The sequence below is a fragment of the Passer domesticus genome, chromosome 25 (assembly GCF_036417665.1).
Source record: "Passer domesticus isolate bPasDom1 chromosome 25, bPasDom1.hap1, whole genome shotgun sequence".
Classification (NCBI taxonomy): domain Eukaryota; kingdom Metazoa; phylum Chordata; class Aves; order Passeriformes; family Passeridae; genus Passer; species Passer domesticus.
The window spans coordinates 447649-460722 of NC_087498.1; the positions used below are offsets into that span (position 1 = coordinate 447649).

General features: G+C 55.2%; 1 protein-coding gene across 5 annotated transcripts in view; it reads right to left on the reverse strand.

Annotated features, from left to right (window-relative positions):
* PPFIA4 (PTPRF interacting protein alpha 4) overlaps positions 1–10759 on the reverse strand; it is a 58375-nt gene extending 47616 nt beyond the window's left edge. For 4 of the 5 annotated variants that reach the window (XM_064398774.1, XM_064398775.1, XM_064398777.1 and 1 more), the window contains exon 1: positions 10675–10758. The gene's annotated coding sequence lies outside the window, so the exon portion shown is untranslated. Of the gene's footprint in view, positions 1–10674 lie in introns of all 5 variants that reach the window. The other variant, XM_064398778.1, reaches the window with a different exon arrangement.
* Between the last annotated feature and the right edge of the window lie 2315 nt (positions 10760–13074).

Consider the following 13074-nt stretch of genomic DNA (forward strand, 5'->3'; position numbering starts at 1 on the left):
GTGGCCTGTTATTCCAGCTCACGGGCTGAGGGATACAGCCCTGCTGTCCCTCATATTCCTGGCTGGATTCACAGCCCTGCTCTCTGGGCAATGAGCCCCAGCCCTGCACCACTGGTCTCATGCCCCAAGTCCCTCTGGGGTGCTCCCTGGCTCTGTCCTCTCCAACAACCATCACAAAGCTTTGAGCATTCCGAGCTCTCCACCCATCAGAGACCAACACACTCAAGAGCTAGCAGGGGGAGAGTAAAGGCCACGATGGAGCAAGGCTTTTGGTTTAATTTCTTAAGAAACCAGGCTAAAGAAGATGGGAGTGGAAGTGACACACACACACACACACACACACACACAAAAAAAAAAAGAAAAAAAAAAAAAACAAACCACAGAAGGATTTTTATCAACCCGATCAAACCTCCTGGAATATGATAACAGGCAATAACAGACACCTCCCCTCTGGCCAAGGACAAAGAAAGGCTTCCTAGTTATGACGAAGGTGAAGAAAATTGGAGTAGAAGAAAGGAAATGACTCAAAAATGGCTGAAATGTCAGCTGTTATTAAAAAGCCTTCACCTGGAGAGACATAATGAGTGATGAGAACAGGGATATGATGGGGGAAGCTGAACAGAGAACAAGTGGGGGAGCAACCACCCGAGAATGGCTCTGAAAGCCACGCTGGTGACTATAGGGGTGGGCTGACCTCCAGAGCTGTGCCTGGGGTGACCTGTGAGGAATTTGGGGTCCTGAGAAGCCGTGCCTGTCATGAGTGTGACAGCACTGCAGGTGACAGCAAACCCGGGATATCCCCCATCCCCGACGAGCGAGTCCCAAAGAGACACAGTGAAATCCCCCCGGAATTTGAAACATCCTTCCAGAGGCGCTGATCCCGCCCTCCTGTCACCTCTTCTCTGCTGTGCCTGCTCAGGACAGGAACAGGGGCACTCCTGCGGTGCCAGCAGCACGGCCGGGAATGCAGCCGCCAGCATCGCGAGTGGAAAAGCAGCTGGCATCACCCAGGAGGGGACACGCATCCCTACGAGCCCCGAGCCGGGGCGGCCGCGGCCTCGCACGGCCCCGGCGCTGCGGGGAGGGAGGGAGGGAGGGAGGGAGGGAGGGAGGGAGGGAGGGAGGGAGGGAGGGAGGGAGGGAGGGAGGGAGGGAGGGAGGGAGGGAGGGAGGGAGGGAGGGAGGGAGGGAGGGAGGGAGGGAGGGAGGGAGGGAGGGAGGGAGGGAGGGAGGGAGGGAGGGAGGGAGGGAGGGGAGTGCCGGGGCTGTGTCACTGTCGCTGTCACCGTCACCGTCACGCAGCACTGCGGGACCGCCCGCTGCCCGACCGGCAGCTCCATCCCCGCCCAGGCCGGGCCGGAGCCGCGCTGCCCCGCTCTCCCTGCTCCCTCCCCGCCGATCCCTCCGGCACTGCCGCAGCTGCCGCGCCGGGGATTCTGGAGCTGGAGCCGCTCGCATCCCCCGCGGCATCCTCCTCTCCTGACGTCTCCCTCCAGCGCCTCCCAAGAGCTGCGTTTGCGGACACACGGCTCCATCCATCCATCCATCCATCCATCCATCCATCCATCCATCCATCCATCCATCGGCAGAACCCCGGGCACAGCCCCGGCTCCCCCAGCCCAGCCTTGCTCTGTCCCACGTTCACAGCCACAGTGTAGCCAGAGTCCTCCGAATCTGATAAGATTCACTTTTTGGGACGCAAGAAGTGAGAGTCAAACCTCACACATTTGCTGCCAGAGTAAGGTTGTGGTGGCAGGGAGTTGGGAGCTGCACAGAGGTTGGACTTTTCCAAACCAGACTGTCACCTTCAGAGGAAAATACAGAGGCAGTAAAGCCATCCCAGCTGCCACCATCACCTTCAGCATGCTCCTCCCACCACCAGTCTACCAGCTCTCTCCTACCAGCCTGCTCTGGTTACTGGTGTCAACAGCACCTGCCCTGGGCCTGGAAGTCCTCTCATATTTACAGATGTTTTGGGTACCACCAAGTGCACTGAGCAGCCGCATCAGAGTGATAAGCCTCAATTCCTGCCGGGGGGACAGACAGGGACAAAAGGACACCATGAGGTCCCAGCTGCCCCAGGGACTGGGTTAAACTGGGTGCTCACAAGCAGCTTCTGGCCATGGTTTAGTGGCCACGGTGGTATTAAGTCCAAAGTTGGACTTGATGATCTTGGAAGTCTTTTCCAACCTTAATGATTTTATGAGTCTGATTCTATGATTTGGGGATAAATTCTGCAAATTCTCACACTTTTGGGAGAACACATTCAGACAAATGTCCAACTCAAGAGTGACCACACAGGAGATGACCAATGTCATTCTCCTCTCCACCTGCACCAAGAGAAAAGAGACAAAGCTCCAGGTGCAGGCAGGAGCATGGGAAGATTCTTCTGCTTCCTTCCCCACACCAGGGTTTTGGCAATTTGAGGCACCTTAGGGCAGCCCATGAGGAGTCAAGAGTCCTTGGAAGGAGAAAGTTCAGGCATGGAGTGATGGAGGACCTGACACACCTTGGTCTGACAGACCAGGGTGGCTCTTCCTGATGGGTCACTACATTGGTCCCAGGCCAGAGCAGTTACAGCCCCTCCCTGGCATCTCCAACGGTTGGATTTCCTTTGATTTTCAGTAGAGAAAGGAGGAAATCAAGCAGCCAGTGTCTGCTAGCTGGTGAGGTTGGTGACTGGTTTCCTCGCCTTTCCAGACTCAAAAATAAACATTATTTTCTTTGCAAGACTGGGGGAACTATCAGTGCCTGTGTCCATGGCCTGACCACGTTGCAGCAGGGTGCAGGGCTCCCAGGGAGCAGCCAGCCCTGTGAATGTGCTCCTCGAGCCCCTGCTCCTACACTGCTGGATTCCAGCTCCCTCATGAACCTCCCAGCAGCAAATAGGGCAATCACATGGAGATGGAGAGAGGAAAATCCAAATACCTTCAATCCAAGGTCTCCTAATGAAACACATCCCTTGAGACCATCACTCCTCTTTTACAGCTCAGCACCTCCCAGCTGTGCTGAACTTCAGTTTGCACATCCATCACACCCAGCTCTGCTCCCAAATCCCCATCAGTGCCACAAAGCCAGTTTGTCACTTGCCCCCAAGATCACAGCAGGTGACATCATCCCTTGGCTTCATTCATAGTTCAAGTGATGAGCTCTCCCTGCTCCACCACAAGCCAGCAGGGTCAGGAGGCTGAAAGCTGCTGGAGACAAGAGCCTGCTGCCTGCACACCAATCTGCCCAGTGCCCTGTGTGAACTGGAAACACCAGCACTCACCTCTGCATTCACCCACTGAACAGAGACTTGGCTCTCAAAGCAAAACAGCTGGCCACCTTTTCTGTATCTCACGTCTCAAAGCCAGATGTGAAAATTGTTTATTTACAAAGAGGATGGAACAGACTCCCAGGACACACATAGAGAGTTAACAGAGGGTTTTGAGGGTATTTTGCTTGATGCTACATGAAGTCCCCAAAACTCGTCCTTCCTCAATAGATGGGCTCTCAGTGGCCACCAGAGAACGTGCCATCATTTCCCTCCTGGACCCCACACACCCGATCACAAACACACATCACAGCACGGAGAGTAAAGGTAATAAATGTTAATTTACCCCCAAATTGATGCAGCTGCTGCTTTACCTAAAGCCCACATCTGGGGGGCAGAGTGTGACCCTTGGGAGCGCAGCAGATGTCCTGCACCGAGCCATGAGCAGGATCTCAGGCAGGAATGGAAGCTGTGCAATAGCCAAGCCATTGGAGAATTCAAGCACTGGTATTTTTAGGCAGCGGGAGGACGTGTGGGAGAGCTCTCCCCGTGCAGGCTGATGCCATTTGCTGCAGGGCACTCAGAACGAGATTTATTGACAACGTGTGATTTGAAAGCGACACCGGTGCTCCCAGAGAGGCAGGCACTGATCAGCAGTGCTGGGGCTCATGGCAGCCTCAGTTCAGGAGACAAAATTTCTCTATAAATGTGTAAACACGAAGGACACATGTAACAAAAGCCATTTCTGCTTGCAGGGATGCTCTGGCTGCCAACTCCAAAAATGGCCACTGTGAAAGTCTGCTAACTAAACTAACTAGAAGCAGATGATCAAAAGCAGAAAAAAATGCTCTTTTTTTAATATGGCAGCCCAAAGTGTTGGCTGTAATCAAGTGATTATCATCCTGGTTTTGATGCTGGGGAGAAGATTCTCTCCCCTTCAAACACAAGCTGCTCTCTGGGTGGCACATCTGGATGTCAGATAGATAACAGCAGCAAAGCAAACCCTTTCTGGATTTGGGATCAAAGGAAAGACAGCTCAGGTCAGGAGAGATGAGCCTTCTGGCTCTAATTAAAACCTGATTGGTTAAAATTAGTAAAGTCATGTTATTGAGCACATGATGCATGGGGAGCCCAAGCTCCTGGAAGGGTTCTGGGAGGAGGCTCTCCCAGGGACCCCGGCAGTGACCCGAGGCACCCCATGTCCCAGTAAAGGCACATCTGCTTCCAGGTGCTGCGATGCTGGGGAGGAACAGGGATGGCAGCTCTCCACAGGTACATGGGAATCTCCAGACTTTCCACCCATCCACTCTCTAGCACATCCAGGTTTTCCAAGCAGCAAAGCTTGAAAATTTGGGTTGGTTAACACCCCTGTGGATCCTTCAGAGGCTTTGGTTTTCTGATCCGCTACCCCCACATGGCCTCCTCAACCCTCCCCAGCCTGCCTTAGCCCAAACTGCTGGCAGATACAGCCCTGGCTGCAGATGTGGAGATCAGGTGCCCTTTGCCCATCCAGCAGTGCATCCAGGCTGGACATGGCCTTCACTGATGCTCCAGTCCCACAGCAACCTAGAGGGACAGGACCTCTACTGCTGCCAGCATCTCTGCACAGGGACACAGCCAAGAGTGATTCCATCCTCAGCCGGGTGGGAGACACGTCATCAGCATGCTGGGAAGGCAAAAGCTCCAGCAGCACAACATCCCAGTGATTCCCACCCTGGCAGATCCCAATCCATGGCCAGAAACCAGTGGTGACCACACCAGAACGCCCCAGAGAAACATTCTCTTCTGCAGATACAGAAGAATAGCAGGATTTGGCTTTGCCACCCTCACACTTCACTCCCACCACCCCTTCTCAAGAGTAGGAGCTCAGCTTCACAGCATGCCAGGGAAAGCAAACACAGGAGGGAAAAATCCAGGAGCACCAGAACCACTACGTCCTGCAGAGAAACCATCCCAGACACTTCGGCCCTTCCTGAGCCTTGAAACAACACCATGCCCAAAAGAGCCCTGAAACAACTCCCTGCACTCTCCAAATCCAGGTGTCACCCAGGGAGACCCCAACTGAGCTGGGTACTGCCCATGATGGAGTAGGAATTGCAAAGCACAGAGCCTTCCACCACCCCAGGACACAGGGCTCGGGTCCATCCCCAAGGACAGAGGGTGAGAGGGCACAGAGCCTGTGTTCCCTGGCTCTGGCCTTATTTGAGGACCCTGAGTGTGCTCATAGGACACGGAGCCTCCAAGGGGTTCCTGACAGCTCCATCCACAAACAGGAGTGTCATCCCCCAATGTCTCCCAGGGAAACCACACCCACACACAGCACTTGGTGTTATGTGGGGCAGTGTGGGACCAGAATAACTCCTCTCCTGGCTGATCAGTGTGTGAATAAATCAGCCACAGCCAAAAATAACCTCTGGACATTTTTTGACTCCTTCCTGGAAAACAGTTTGGGGCTGCTGCTTGACAGAAGCCCAGATCTACTTAGTTACAGCTGCCAGACACTGAATTACAGGGCAGATTAAGTGGATTATGGATTTTGTACAAGCCCATCTTTCCCCTCTGTGCCCGCAGCTCCTGGCACTGGGAATGTCTGCATGGGGAGCAGTTCTAGGCACCACCACCAAGCCTATTTAACTCATGATCCAGAGCCTGAGATCAGTTTTATGACACCTGTGTTAATGCCACGGTAAGGCTATAAACACCTTCCCAACTCTGGAACCAGAAAGGCCAGGCTTTGGCAGGAGAAACTCCGTGTGAGGTGTTCTGCACTAATGAGACTCTGAAAAGGTGAGAGTTGGGCTGGGGCCAGATGTCCCCTCTCCCAGGTTCCAGGCATCCCATGCTCAGCCCAGCTCCTTCCTCTGGGCTATGGACCCCTCAGGCACCCCACAGCTGCAGTGTTTGCTGTCCCAGCACATCACATCATGGCGTGGCCGGGAGGGAATTTGGAATTGCAGAGAAATTTCCACCAGGAAAGGGTGGAAATGTGAAGTTTAAATGCACGCACCTGCCGCATGGGCAGCAGTCCCGGGAGGGAGCCGCTTCCCTGCCGTGTCATCCCGCCCTGGCGAGGGATGCTGCCCTCTCGGGAAGGCGGGATGTGGAGTCCAGGCAGGAGGAGCCTCCTTCCTTTCTTCCCTCCCTGCCGCACATCCCTGCGGCCGCTATTTAAAGCACCCGGCCCCGCTAAGAACGCCTCAGGGCCCCGCGGAGGAGCGGGCCCCGGCCCGCGGTGCCGGGCACGGCTCTGCTCGGGAGCACCGACAGAGGGGCTGGACACGGCAGGAGCCGCAGGGGAGAGGCACCATGCAGCAAAAATCCCCAGGAACTGCCCTCTCCTGGAAACCGCTCGACACGGACAGGAGGATGGGGAAACGAGCTCTCATCTGCCACTTGTGTTCTTCTTTTTTTAATGTTTGGATGCAATTAAAGGCAGCTACCCAGCCGGTAGCTCCTCGCGCTTGCTAAGAGAAGCATAGCAGGAGCTGAAAACCAGGAGCAGAAAAAAAAAAAAATCTGCATTTCAGATAAATTCCAGCCTTGTCAGTCCTGCAGGATTACAGAGCTGGAGACAGCGACCCACAAGCTGCTTAAAACATCAGAGTGAAGATTCAGCTAAGGAAGGACAACGTGGAGGACACAGGGTCAGTCCCCTCCTGGCCAGAGACTTTTGGAGAAGGTCAGACACCCAGATCCCAGATCCTCCTGTGTTTTGGGAATCACTGTGCTGCCAGTGCTGCCCAGGGCTGAGGAGCAGCAAGTTTTGCACAAAAATGAGAGAGATGAGCAGCTACTTCATTCATAAAACCACAGAATCACAGCATGGCTTGGGCTGGAAGGGACCTTAAAGCTCAGCTCATTCCAACCTCCTGCCATGGGCAGGGACACCTCCTACTAACCAAGCCCTGTCCAGTCTGGACATGGACACTTCCAGGGATTAGGGGCAGCCACAGCTTCTCTGGGGAACCAGGTGGTGTGCCAGAGCCTCCCCACCCTCACAGGGAGGAATTCCTTCCCAATATCGAATCTAAATCTCTTATTTCAGTGTGAACCTCTTGTCCTGTCACTCCATTTCCTTTTGCAGAGTCCCTCTCCAGCTCCCTTGTAGCCCCTTCACACCCTGGAAGAGGCTGTGGGGTCTCCACACAGCTTCCTGCTCTCCAGGCTGAGCTGCCCCAGCTTTCTCAGCCTGATTCCTCAGGACATCCCAACCCTACAAATGAACTCAAGGCTTTTACTCTGTCCCCACAAGGGTTTGAACCTGTTTGACCACACAACAAACAGAAATAAAATCCAATTACATCAGTACAACTTTTTATAGCAAAGAGCCTGGAATAATTTCCCACAACTTCTGCTCCAGATGGGCCCAAACACAGACCTGTCCCCCAATACTGCAGTTGTTCCATGTGATATTTTCCCTCCTCCCTCCCAAATGCCAGCCCATGTGAGCACACCCACACGGGAGCCCACCTCCAAGCCTTTCGTCTGCTCACAGAAGAGGCCTTTAAGCACTGAAAACTCCCAACCACATCCTCCAGCAGCCTAGCCAAGGCTTGGACCCACCCACAGGGGCCCCAGCAGAACCCTCAGCCTGGGTCAGGTCTGTCACCCCACACCTGGTGCTTGGACCATCCCAGAAACCATCCCTAAGGAAGGCGCTGTCATTCACACCTTTCTGGGAGGGCAGCTGGGCAATGGATCCAACAACCTTCTCCTCCAGGTAATATTCAGAGACCTCACAGCTCAGTTTTGGGAGCCATCTGGGAAACCTCTGGCTCACCAAAGCATTCTTTAGGAGGAAATTAATTGTGAATTAAGGTTTCAAGGTTAGATAAAGAATACAGTATCTTTCTGCTTTACTGGAAACCCTGAAATGGCAATTCCCAGGCAGAGGATGGACACTCATGGCAATGATTCTTCATGTGCACAGAGTGGAGCCCTCCAGAGGTATTCCCAGTTGGGCCCCAATTTGAATTCAGCTCCCTCTGAGGCTCCAAGAATGCCTCTCTCAGTTCCAGTGTGAACCTCCAGCTCCAGCACAGTGTCAGGCTCCTTCCCAGCACTGACTCAGGACATCCTCACCCAGCACAGTGGGACCCACAACTCACACTCAGTCAGCCTCCTCCTCATCCCTGTCCTCATTCCCAGCCCCCAGTGGGAGCTGCCCCAAAGAACAAGACTTGCAAAAATGTCCCTCCAAAGATGCAGATGAGAAGGGTTTTGGTGGGGGTTTTAGCCCTGGTGCCTTCTAAGACAACTGAGACAGGCAGGAACCCAAAGCTCCAGCTGTCCAGTCCCTCTGCATCTTCACTGGAGCTGCTGCCAAGCTCAGCTGGACCGGTAGAAAGCAAGAGCCACTCACCACAAAGACACAAAGTCGCACAGGGATGAGATGTTTAATCCCACATCTGCCAAGCTGGCCACTGCAGAAAGCTGGATCTGTCCATCAGTCCCACCACTGGTGTCTCAGGTGCCAGTTCAGAGGCACCCCACCCTCCTGCTGGTGACACTGGTCCCAGACAGCCTCTGGTCTGACTCCTGGGAAGGAGCTGCAGGAGGAGCAAGCACTGAAGCTGGAAGGCACCTGTGCACCTGAGCACCACAGGGTGCCAGGGAGATGGCAGCAGGGACCTGTGCTGATGGCTCCCTGGCAAATCTCCAGGGAAGTCCCTGCATTTCAGCCCTGTTCCCCAACCATCACCTGCAGGGAGCAGCACAGCGTGATGTCCCCAAGAGCACAGGTACCTGAGACTCTCAGACTGATCATCAGAGACACAAAGACACTCAACTTTCCACCTCCTGCTGGGTGGGCAGCACCACAACCAAGAAACTCCCAAACCACACAGGCACATTCATCCAGGTCCCAAACTCTAGCTCACACTTGCCTCTGGAGCAGCTCCTGCTCACACAGTGGCTTGGTGGTATTAAACCCACCAGAAGAACCTCATTCCAGCAGATGGTGGCAAATGAGCTAAAATGAACGCTTTGCCAATCCTGACTTGGCCAAAACCAGGGCCTCCCCAGAAGGGTTTGCACAGCTTTAACAAAACCCAGCTCCCTAAGCCAATTGCTGCTCTAATGATGCAATTGAGGGGATAAACAAGCCCTTCAAGGCTGGTTATTCAGGAACAAACAGTGCTGTCTGGAGGCAGCTTGCAGCAGCACTGTGAACAGAGCTAACAGAGGCTGGGAACCAGTGTGGGCACAGCTGGAGCTAGCCAAGCTGGACAGATGCACCTCTGGTCCGGCCCCAAGCACACAGGCCAATGTTTAGGCTGAACCAGATCCATGAGCATCTTTCCAGATCCAAGCTGGCCCAGCTTGGAAGGCATTTACCTGGTGCTGAGCTCCGGAAGCATGTGTGTGGCAGCATCCCCACGATCTGGTCCAGCCCAGAGCTCGGAGCCAGGCAGATGCTCAGTGGGGCTGACACAGAGCTCGGCGCTGGGTGGATGCTCCAGGGCTGGAGGCAGCACTGAGGAAGGCGGGAGGAGACAGCGCTGGGAAATCAGAGGACTGGGAGAAGGCCATGGCAGGACCAGGCTCACCCGCATTCCTGCCCTCCCCTCGGTGTAAGGTAGAATCTGGGGAACGGGATGTAAAGGGACAGTTTGGGAGGATATGGGGGGCTGCCAGAGGCAGAGAGCAGCTGAAAATCAAGACCCCCTCTACCGGGTTAAGGAATCACTGCCCCCTCCCTGCCCCCCATACCATGCGGCCTCGGGGGATGTGCCCACCCTTCATCCCCTGCCTGCACACTCAGTGGGGATGGGGCAGCGTATCTCCCCGGCTCTCGGTCCGGGGCCAGCGGACTGAGGGGAGCAACCCTAGCTCAGATGCTCAGTCTGCGGGTAAAGCTGGGGCAGAGCAAGTCCCTCCTCCAACCCAGCTCGGGGAGAGAATGACACTCCCCAGCTCAGACTCAGCCCAAGGGAAATGAGGGAGCTCAGCACACCCTGACTCAGACACCCCCTCCAAGGGGTAACGGGGTGGGAGATGAAGCACCCCCGGAGCGAGTCAGCCCCTTCCGGGAGGGAGGGGGGAAAGCATCCCCCGGGCACGGCAGGGCTGAGCATCCCTACTGCGGCCCCGCCCGGGGGGCAATGGGGAGCATCCCCAGAAAGGGGGGTGGGGGGGAGGAGGGCAGAGCATCCCCGGGAGGTGGCAAAAAGGGCAGAGCCCGCCGAGTCCAGCCCCGCCGGGGGCTGAGCCCACGGAGGGGGCCGAGCATCCTCTCGGGGGGCAGCAGAGCATCCCCGGGGCAGGCAATACGGGCTGAGCCCTGCGGGTCCGGTCCCACCGGGGGCTGAGCCTCCCCCGGGCGGCCCCACGGGGGTCACGGGGGCAGAGCTCCCCCCGGGCGGCCCCGCGCGGGGCTGAGCATCCCCCGTGGGCAGCGCGGCCCCGCCCGCACTCACCGCCCGCCGAAGTCGCTGGAAGCCGCCGCTGCCGCCGCTGCCGCCCCGCCCTGCCCCGCCCACTGCGTCACCGTCCCCGCCTGGACACGCCCCCGGCCACGCCCCCGAGCGGCCACGCCCGCAGGGGAGGGGGTCGGGGGTCAGGGCGGGACCGGGGCCGGGGGTCCTCCCGGGGACAGGATCCCCCTGGAAAGGGGAGGGACCCCCCTCTGGGCCTTAAAAGACTTTCAGGAGCGACAGGAATCCCCCCAGGAGAACTCTCCTTGAGGGCAGAAACCCTCCTGGGGGGCAGGAATTCCCCCGGGAGGACAGAAGATTCTGAGGTGGGGCAGAAATGCCCCTGTGGCAGTAGGAAACTCTCTTGTGGGGAAGGTTCCTCCCTGGGAGAGGTACGGGAATCCTCCTGGAATGGGCTTAGAATTCTCCTGGGGACAGGAATCTCTTCGGGGTTTCCACAGGGGCAGGACTCCCCAGGGGTCTTGTCCAACCCCGGAGGGAGGGAGGCAGGAGCAGACATGGGCTCTGGGGTGTCCCAGCCCCCTCCTCACCCTGCAAAGCTCAGTTCTGAGCCCCGGGGTATGAGATGTGTCACGCCAGGCTCCCCTCAAGGATGTCTTCAGCATCATAAATGGGATTTGGGACAGAGGGCACACATGAACTTCAGTGGGAGCAGCCAAAAACCAACCCTGCTTCATCATCCTGCCTTGCACAGGAGCATCCTTCACAAACAATTAGTTTGGGAGCCTTGGAAGCACAGCCTCTGGCACAGCCTTTGGGATCCCTCAGCAGTCTTCACCCAGCCTACCAAGGGGGAGCTCCTTTCTGTGACCCCACTGGGAACAACTGGGATCAATAGCATCATCACAGAGCAGCACCTTCCTCTCTCCAGGAAGGACATAGAGCTCATCCTCAGGATTTTTGCTGGAGGACCCTGGGGAAGTCTCACATAAATGCCTCCAACCCAGGAGATGAGGGAGTGTGCTGGATCCACCCGCCTGCCTGCCCGACTCAGGAGCAACTGCCTTCAATCCCAAGAGCATTTCATCTCTTTTCCACATGCCAGAGTTTTCTAAGCCAAGACAACCTTCACATTTTAAAAATAATACTGTGATACAGTTCTCAAATAACAATGATGAGTAGGATAAACCAAGGAAAAGGTTTTCAAGTCAAGAGGGGGGTGCAACCAGGAGCACCAGGATCTGCTTTATTGACTTCCATTCGTGTCAATTTGTATCCATTGCTTTAAGAACAGATGGATTAGGAGTAGCCTGTCTGTCAAGGCATGGCATTTCCTGCCTGGGATGATAGAAGTTTTCCCAATCAAGTATGTTCCTAGCTGATAAAATGCTCCTTGTGTATTCAAGAAACACTGAGAGAAATAGGGTCAGGCAAGGAGGTTATAGACATACCAGCTCCTGGCCATGTCTGGGAAGCAGATGGAATGTGGATTTCTTGGATTTGTCCATGTTCCGTGCTTTATCCTGCTCTGGGGAGGGCCAAGAGCTGACACCACAGCCGTGAAAACATCTCACTGTCATTCCAATCCTCTCCTGAAGTTTTGTAGGAAAGGGGCACAAGTGGGAATGCAGCACTCTGGAGTGTTCAGAGTCATTGAGGGAGAATGGGGCAGGGCTGGGCTCTTCTGTCGCTGCGTAAACCCCAAAGGAGAGGAGCAGGATTCCTTCCACCAGCCTGCCCAGTTTACCCCAGCTCTGGGCAGGACTCCCAGCCAGCTCCTGCCAGTGCCCACATCCCCTTGTGAGCAGGGCACAAGCCCTCAGGGGCACACAGGCCCCAAAATCATCAGCCCCTGGGCTGCCAGTCACGATTTCCCTTTGCAGGTCCCCTGGAACCAATTCCTCCCCCTTGGGGTGGCACCACTCCCTCAGCAAGCTCCAAGCACTCATTTCAACCCCAAAAAATAGCAAATGCAGTTTACAGCTGGTGGCCACCCTTCGCTGCTCCCACCACAGAGCTGTGGGTGGCACTGGGAGCCCGTGGTGTGGGCTGTGCGTGGGCACTGCTCAGTGGGTGTCTCCTGGGAGTGCTCCAAATCCTCTGAAATCAGCAGGATAAACCCCGCCAACACTGTCTTTTTAGTGTCAGTGGCATTACTTTATCCTTGGCCAACAGAGTTCCAGCCTCCACACAGACAGAAATACAAAACCTTTCCACCTGTTTATATATTTTTAGAAGAAAACAAACAAACAAACAAAAAACCCAAAAAAACCACCCAAAACAAACACCCAAAATAAAAACAAAAACCCTCAAAATTAAAAAACAATCAAACAAACAAAAAAACCCAAACCAAACCAAACAAACAAACAAACAAACAAACAAACAAAAAAAACCAAAACCCAAAGCTTAATTTGGTCTAAATTCCATAATTCTCTTATAGTT